Below are 6,951 nucleotides of genomic sequence, written 5' to 3'. Positions count from 1 at the left end.
AACTTTGCAGGGACCAGCCCTCCATGGACTGAGTGAAAAGGATTGTTTGGAGTTAGTCAAGGGAGGCTATGGGTGATATTGATGGGGGGTGAACCCTGACACTGTCCCCCTTGACTTTTGGGGGAAAGTAATGGGGGTGAACTCTAAAACTGTATCCCTTTTGATCTGTAAAAGAAGGGAGAGTCTCAGACACTAAAAATCTGAGAAAGCATATCTTCTCAGGCAAGTTAGTTAAGTAGCTTCATTCAGTTGGAGATCTTGGCAAATCACCCTCCTTGGATCTTTTGGGGGTCCCCCAATCCTCTTCAGGAAATTGAAGGCTCTGGAGAGCGGCTTGTGTGGAGACCGTAAATGGAATAACTGGGGCTGGTGTGACTGGTCATGTTAGGTCTGGCCACATGATGCTCAAGGACACACACAACTCATCAGGAGAGGGATATCTGTTAGTGCCCTTTACCCTTTCGGGTTAATTATAATACATATTTTAACTTGAGGTCTACTTTGATTTTCTGTTTCCTCATCTGTGAAACAGAGATGATAATCCTTGTGATAATACCTCTTCAACAGGATTGTAGCAAAACTCAAATGAAATAAAGCATGAGACTTTGTAAATCTTAAAATGCCATATAAATGCCAGTTATGATCATTATTACACATAGATGTCACCCATGTATTTACAGGTATAAAATGTATTTATGTATATAAATACATATATATATGTATACATACACCCATATACGCATGCAGACATATATTCCACTCCATATGGAAGTATTATCGCCCTCTGATTGGTGACTAGGATGGTGGATTCTACAGTGGTGGTCCGTTGGTCTGATGACTGGTGGATTCTAGAATTGTTGCGGTAGTCAGTTGGCCTGGGGTCTGCTGGAGGAGGAAGCTGGGGGAGTGGGCTGCTCAGTCTGGCAAGGCCTATAGGCTCACAGTGGTGAGAGATTGCCATCCTAGGGCACTAGAGACTACTGGATTTGGAAGTGTAGGTTTGGGTTTGCTCAAGGACTTCCAAAGCCTGGGGCAGGAAGAAAAATGTGCTAACTTGTAGCCTGTGGGAAGATGAGCTTGCTGAACAGAAGAGTATCGAGGTGGGGGAGGGGTAGATATGGCATGTTTATGGGCTTATTTAGGACTAGATTGGGCTAAATTCAGGATATGGAGAATGTTGGCTTAGGCTCAGGAGTTTGGGGTGGGCAGATTTGAGGATTTGCTGCTTAAGCTCATCCTAGACTCAGCATCAGGAAAGCCCCCAATGCCGGGCAAAAGCAGAGGGAAGGGGATCCTCTTAAAGAGTCAGCCAGGCTCTGAGGTGGGGGAACCAGAGATTTCTCAAACTCTAGATGAGATTTTCAGATAGGAGAAGGATCCTTCAAGTCTGGGGGAGAGCAGTGAGCGCTTCCCCAAACTTTAGTTAGGGAGAGGTGAGGGGGAAAGAGTTGTCACAGCTCGAGCCAAACTTGGTAGATCAACTAACAGCTCTGGTGGAGTCAGGGAAGGGGGAAGTAGGGATGCCCTCAAGGCCGCGAGGAGATACAAGATCAGAAATCCTACTTCAAAACTCCACTTGGGTACTGGGTGGAGGAACCAGAAGTTTCACGTGGCTCTGGAGCAAGAGGCACCTGGCTCCTCCACAGTTGGCTTAAGGAGATTTGGTGACTCAAGGAGCTGGCAGGCTTGGTACATGCAGGAAAAGTAGGGAAGGGGAATTCATAGGAGTCTAGTTTTTTTGTTTTTTTAAACTAAACACTGCAAAGGCTGTTCACACAGTAATAATTAGGGGTTCCGGACCTGATGGCCAGTACATGAGGCAGGACACAACACGGGAATACTCCTTAGCAGCTCGAGTCTGCCTACAGATGAGATGGAGATGGCCCTATCTGAGTTGCAGAGATAAGGGTCGTCTGCCAGGACTGGAGCAGGGCACTGGAGAGTCCAGGCCTCCAGAAGCTGTCTAAGCAATCTGCTGTCACCTTTCCCAGGTCACCGTCTATTATTTTCCGCTTCTCCTAGGAGGTGGCGAGTGGGATACAAGGAGAGTAGACACTGTTTCTCTATTGCTGAAGAACTTGGGACAAGCCTGACCCTCTCTTCCTTCTCCTTTATTTTCTATATCTTGCCCAAAATGTCAAGAGTTTATTTCTTAAGTGGAATGAGAACTTATTAGGGGTCATTTCCAAATGTTATGCTGATTTAACTCCAAAACTTTTATCAGAACACATTAATATCCCCGTTCCTAGAGTTCTCACTTAGGAAAGTATTAAGGGATGGAACATAAATATGTGGGGATGGGGGCAGCTAGGCAGTGTATGGGGCAATAGCGCAGTGGAGATGGGGGATGCCTTCAGAACAGGTAACTCCTGACATGATGGGATGAAACTTTGTCATCCAGGCTAATCTGCATGCAACAAGAAGTCTCAAAGCAGATGTACTTAACCATCTTTGTGCCATGGACCCCTATAGCCAGAATGTTAAAAATATTTATTTTTGGGCAGCTAGGTGGCGCAGTGGATAGAGCACCAGCCTTGAAATCAGAAGGACCTGAGTTCAAATCTGACATCAGACACTTAACCCTTCCTAGCTATGTGGCCCTGGGTAAGTCACTTAACCCCAATTGCCTCAGCAAAAAAAAAGATATATATATATATATATATATATATATATATATATATATATATATATATATATATATATATTAAGAATTAAGGTATTTTGTTTTGTTTCTCCAAATAAGTTCATTGGATCCTCCTGAAATCTATCCACAGACTCAAGTCAATAACTCCTGTCCTAGAAGATTTCCTTCAAGCATCATGAATGTAAGTGACTTGGCAGGGTATGTGTCAGTGGCACAGTGTCTGGCACATAATGAATATTGGCAGACGGACTGACTGACTTTCCCCCATTTCTCAGAGACCAAGCAGAGAGGGACCAGATCTGTAAGTGGGAGAACAAATGTCAGCACCTTTTGTTTACCTTCTAGTCTTAGCTGATGGGTTCACCCGGCCAGTATATATGAGGCAAGATTTGAACCCCAAACCAGTTCTTTATCCAGTAATTAGAGACCTACTAGAGGTTTATTCTTGTTGCTCTAACAAGCTACTCGGAAAAAGATACCCGAGAATGACCTCTAATATTAGGAAGTGCACGTGGAAATGCTCTGGGTTTGACAAGATTTTAGGAACTTCTTAGAAGGAAAATGATCCAAATATTCGGTGCAATTCTATGTCACGCAGCTCCGCAGTGGACGGTACGACGGGACTTGAGTCAGACATGAATTCAAAATGCAGCTGTTTGACTCTGGGAAAGAAATTTTAGTTCTGCCTCTCAGCATTTACTCCCCTGTGAAATGGGTACCCATAGCATCTACCTTCTGGGATGGGAGAATAGTTGTGAAGTACTACCCCATAAATGATAGCTACCGTGTGGTTAAGCCGATGTGATTTTACTCTCCAACAGAGAAACATCACTGTGGATGGCTGGATCCCTAGCATGAAGCTCAGCTACTGATATAAGTGGAAAGGCTGAGTCAGAGAGCAGCAATTGGACTGCTGGGAACTGGAGAAATCTAGGGTGAAAATCTCAGATCCGCCAGTGCCACAATATCCCTCCAAAGCATCCCGAAGTGGGCTTCTGCCCCCCTGGAAACGGCTCATTAGCTACCCTGCTTTTCCAAGCTTTTCACCTTTTCACAGACTTCTCAGGCTTAGAAGGGACCTCAGAGACCACTGAATAGAACTGTGCTGGAGCAAGAATCCCTTCTACCATAATCCCCAATTCAGTCTTGGTTTCAAAGACTTCTGATGAAGGGGAATTCTTTCCTTCTCAAGGCACTGGGACAGCCCTCCATGGAGTTGAAAGAAGTCACTCTGCAACCTCCACCCACTGCTCCTAATTGTGTGTCCCCACGCCCATCCCGGTACCTAGCATTACCTCCTCTTCCTCCCACATGACAGTCCTTCCAATATTTGAAGATAGCTATCATGTTTTCCCCTAAGTCTTTTCTTTGCTGGGTGAAATACCTCCCAGTTCCTTCAACTGATCCTCTTATGGCATGGTTTTAAGGTCTCTCACCATTCCAGTGACCCTCCTATGTCACCCTCTAGCTTATCAATATCCTTCTTAAAATGTGGTGGCTATTTGCTGTTCACAATGATGTGGGCTGGGCCTTCACCTCCCTAGTTCTGGACACTGTGCCTCTCTTCGGGCAGTCTTAGATCACATGGGGCTTTACTTTCTTAACAATCCAAGCACAGAGTCTAATGCAGTTGATGGGACTTTGGCTTCTTCTTGTGGTCAATTGTTTCACTGAACTGGCAATCCACTGGGTGCCTCAGAACATTGTAAAGATGGTGAGAAACTTTAAAGATGGTGTTCCTTCCCCGGGGCCTCCGGCAGGTGAAGGAGTTGGGGAAGTGGGCTCCAAAAAAGGTTGGTTTCTCAAGTTATTATCGCTCCGGGTTTGACATTTCCTCCCAAGCAGGACCCCTCTGGTTCATTGTTTGCATTTCCCACTTGTGTAGCGCTTGTGGGCAAATGAACTGGAGGCAGCAACAACAGACCATGGTGGTTCACAAACATTGTGCTGTTTCTTCACGTTCTCCCCAGATGAAATTGAAAAAGTGGCCAATTGTCCCTGAGCCCATGGATTGGGCTGGTGGGCTGGGGTCCTGATGGGTCTTACCAGGCTGCTTTCCTTGGGGCCTACAAGGGAAACGCTGGCTTGATGTGGGGGCGTGTGGCTCTAGGTCCAATTCCACTGTCTCCTGAGTCATGTCTGGGACAACAAAGATGTGCAGTGTTTGGCTTTGACTCCCAGAGTCTCTGCCCTGTAGAACTGGGCAGCTGGTGGGTTGGGGATGGGGTGGGGGAATAGCATAACCTAGCAGTTTCCCATCCCCTAAGAACCTCAGGGACAGGTGGGAAATCAGCTTCTTAAACAACCCTCTTACCCAGCCCGGCAGGAAAGTCCTCTAGATTACTATGACCAAAAGTGTAAACTGCTGTCGCCTTAAAGCAATTCCACAGCGCTCTGAGCACTAAATGAGGAAATCTGTGAATCTGAAGGTCCCTTTTATCCCTCTTAGGGACCCCATCTTCACAAGCTCTTGAAGGCTTCCTGGTGTTAGGAAAAGCCTCTAAGACCTGATTGGGATGGCTGCGCCCTATAAGGGGAAGCTCTGGCTGGGGGTATGGGTGAACCCTACTGGTGCTACCTTTCAGTGTTTGGGAGAAATTCAGTCCCTATAACATCCTTGGAGCTCTGTTGGGAAAGGATGTAGGCCTTTAACATCCTATTAGAGAAAACTGTTATGGTGTAAAGCAGTCTGAATTTTTCCGAGGGAAACAGTGATACTTAGCAAGAGCTGCCCACAAAAGAGCACTATGGCACAAAGGGGCTCTTGAAAGGAGCACTAGGGTAGAGAAGCAAATCCCAGCTTCCCTCATTTTCTGGATCCCCACCCAGGGCAGTACTGTAAGTCACAGAAACTACTCAGATTTCTGGAGGGTAAGGGCTGTATTGACTGTCTTCAGGCTTGGATGCAAGCTTTGTGCATCACTTAGTTTGCAAATAAACTTTGATGTGTTGAGCCTTGTGAGCTTAAATGCTTTGAAGAGGTTCTGGGAGCTGGGGAAAAGTGCTTAATTTTGATGTTTTCACGCTATCTAGCTGGATTCTGAATCTCAGGAGAGCCTGGGTTCTTGGTGTCAGGGTGGAAGCTTCAGCCACATGAGTTCCATTATATTCACTTTAATCTCAAATCTTTAGAATGATTTACTTTTCAAAAAACTGACCTTTCCTCAACAGAGAAGATAAAAGAATATTTAGGAAATGATCTGGCAGGCCTAAGAATGAGCCGAGTTCCTTGGAGTTCAAAAACCAGGCCCAGAGGGAACTAGGGAAAAGAGAACAAGTTCTGATGCACTTTTGGCCTTTGAAAACCAGCAGTACTATGCCAAGCAAGTCATTTCTTCCCAAGTTCTGAAGAGTCCAATACTAAGCACTGGGGCAGGAATGGAGCAATCGAGTAATTTTGCAGAGAATTTGGATTCTGTGACCTATCACCATCACCACTACCTGATAATCTTTCTTCCCTTGCTCAGTAAACTCATTCTCAAGAACTGCCCCTCTCCTGCAGACCCTTAAGGTAGGAGGATGCACTTGCTTTGTATATATAGAAGTTTAAGCCTAACCCAGGACTTGTAGGGTTTGGGTGACTGCCATGAGGGAATCTTCAGTAGTCTGGCAGCACCACTGGGTGTCATGGAAATTCACTCCAGCATCTATACAGGAGATAATCTGAAAATAAAAGTGTAAGCCCCTTGAGGGAAAGGATCAGCTTGTCTTTGTATCCTCGTTCCTTACAATACATCAGTAATAGTTTATGCAAGTACTAAACAGATTCATGATTTTGGACAGTATAGCCTGAAAAATGCTCCCAATCACTAATTTCACCATACACCTGACAGATTGACCGATGACAAAAGAGGAAAATTGTGGAATTGTAGGATAGGCACACTAATTGACATTCAGCCATTCAACAGAGATGTAGAACTATGCTCTCAGTCACTAGACTTTATAGTCTCTGAATCCAACAATATCACTACTTGGCCAAAGCTCAAAAACAGAGGAAAGGACACCATGCACATAAATATCTTAGCACTTTGCTGTAGCAAAGAGCTGGAAACAAAATGATTGTGAAATGGTGTGTAACTGGTGTGTAAAACATAGGGGAATGTAATAACACAAATGTGAACATAGAGATTGATGAAAAATGTGCACTGAACCATTTACACAATGACCACAATATAAAGGAAAACAACTTTTAAAGAACTTAAGAATCAATTCAGTGACCAAGACTTGGAGCACTGATGAAAAACATCCCATTTCTTAGAGATGTGATGGACTGTAGATGCAGAATGAGACAATCTTGGTTAGATAAG

The 6,951-nt window shown here is 44.9% G+C and overlaps 1 long non-coding RNA gene across 1 annotated transcript; it reads left to right on the top strand.

Annotated features, from left to right (window-relative positions):
- Positions 1 to 2,518: 2,518 nt before the first annotated feature.
- Positions 2,519 to 3,569, top strand: LOC141558710 (uncharacterized). The gene is made up of 3 exons (XR_012487118.1): positions 2,519 to 2,604; positions 2,775 to 2,825; positions 3,466 to 3,569. It is a non-coding gene; the product is annotated as an uncharacterized LOC141558710 (long non-coding RNA).
- Positions 3,570 to 6,951: the final 3,382 nt, after the last annotated feature.

Source organism: Sminthopsis crassicaudata, chromosome 2, assembly GCF_048593235.1.
Source record: "Sminthopsis crassicaudata isolate SCR6 chromosome 2, ASM4859323v1, whole genome shotgun sequence".
Lineage (NCBI taxonomy): Eukaryota > Metazoa > Chordata > Mammalia > Dasyuromorphia > Dasyuridae > Sminthopsis > Sminthopsis crassicaudata.
This window is presented reverse-complemented; position numbering and strand designations above follow the sequence as displayed.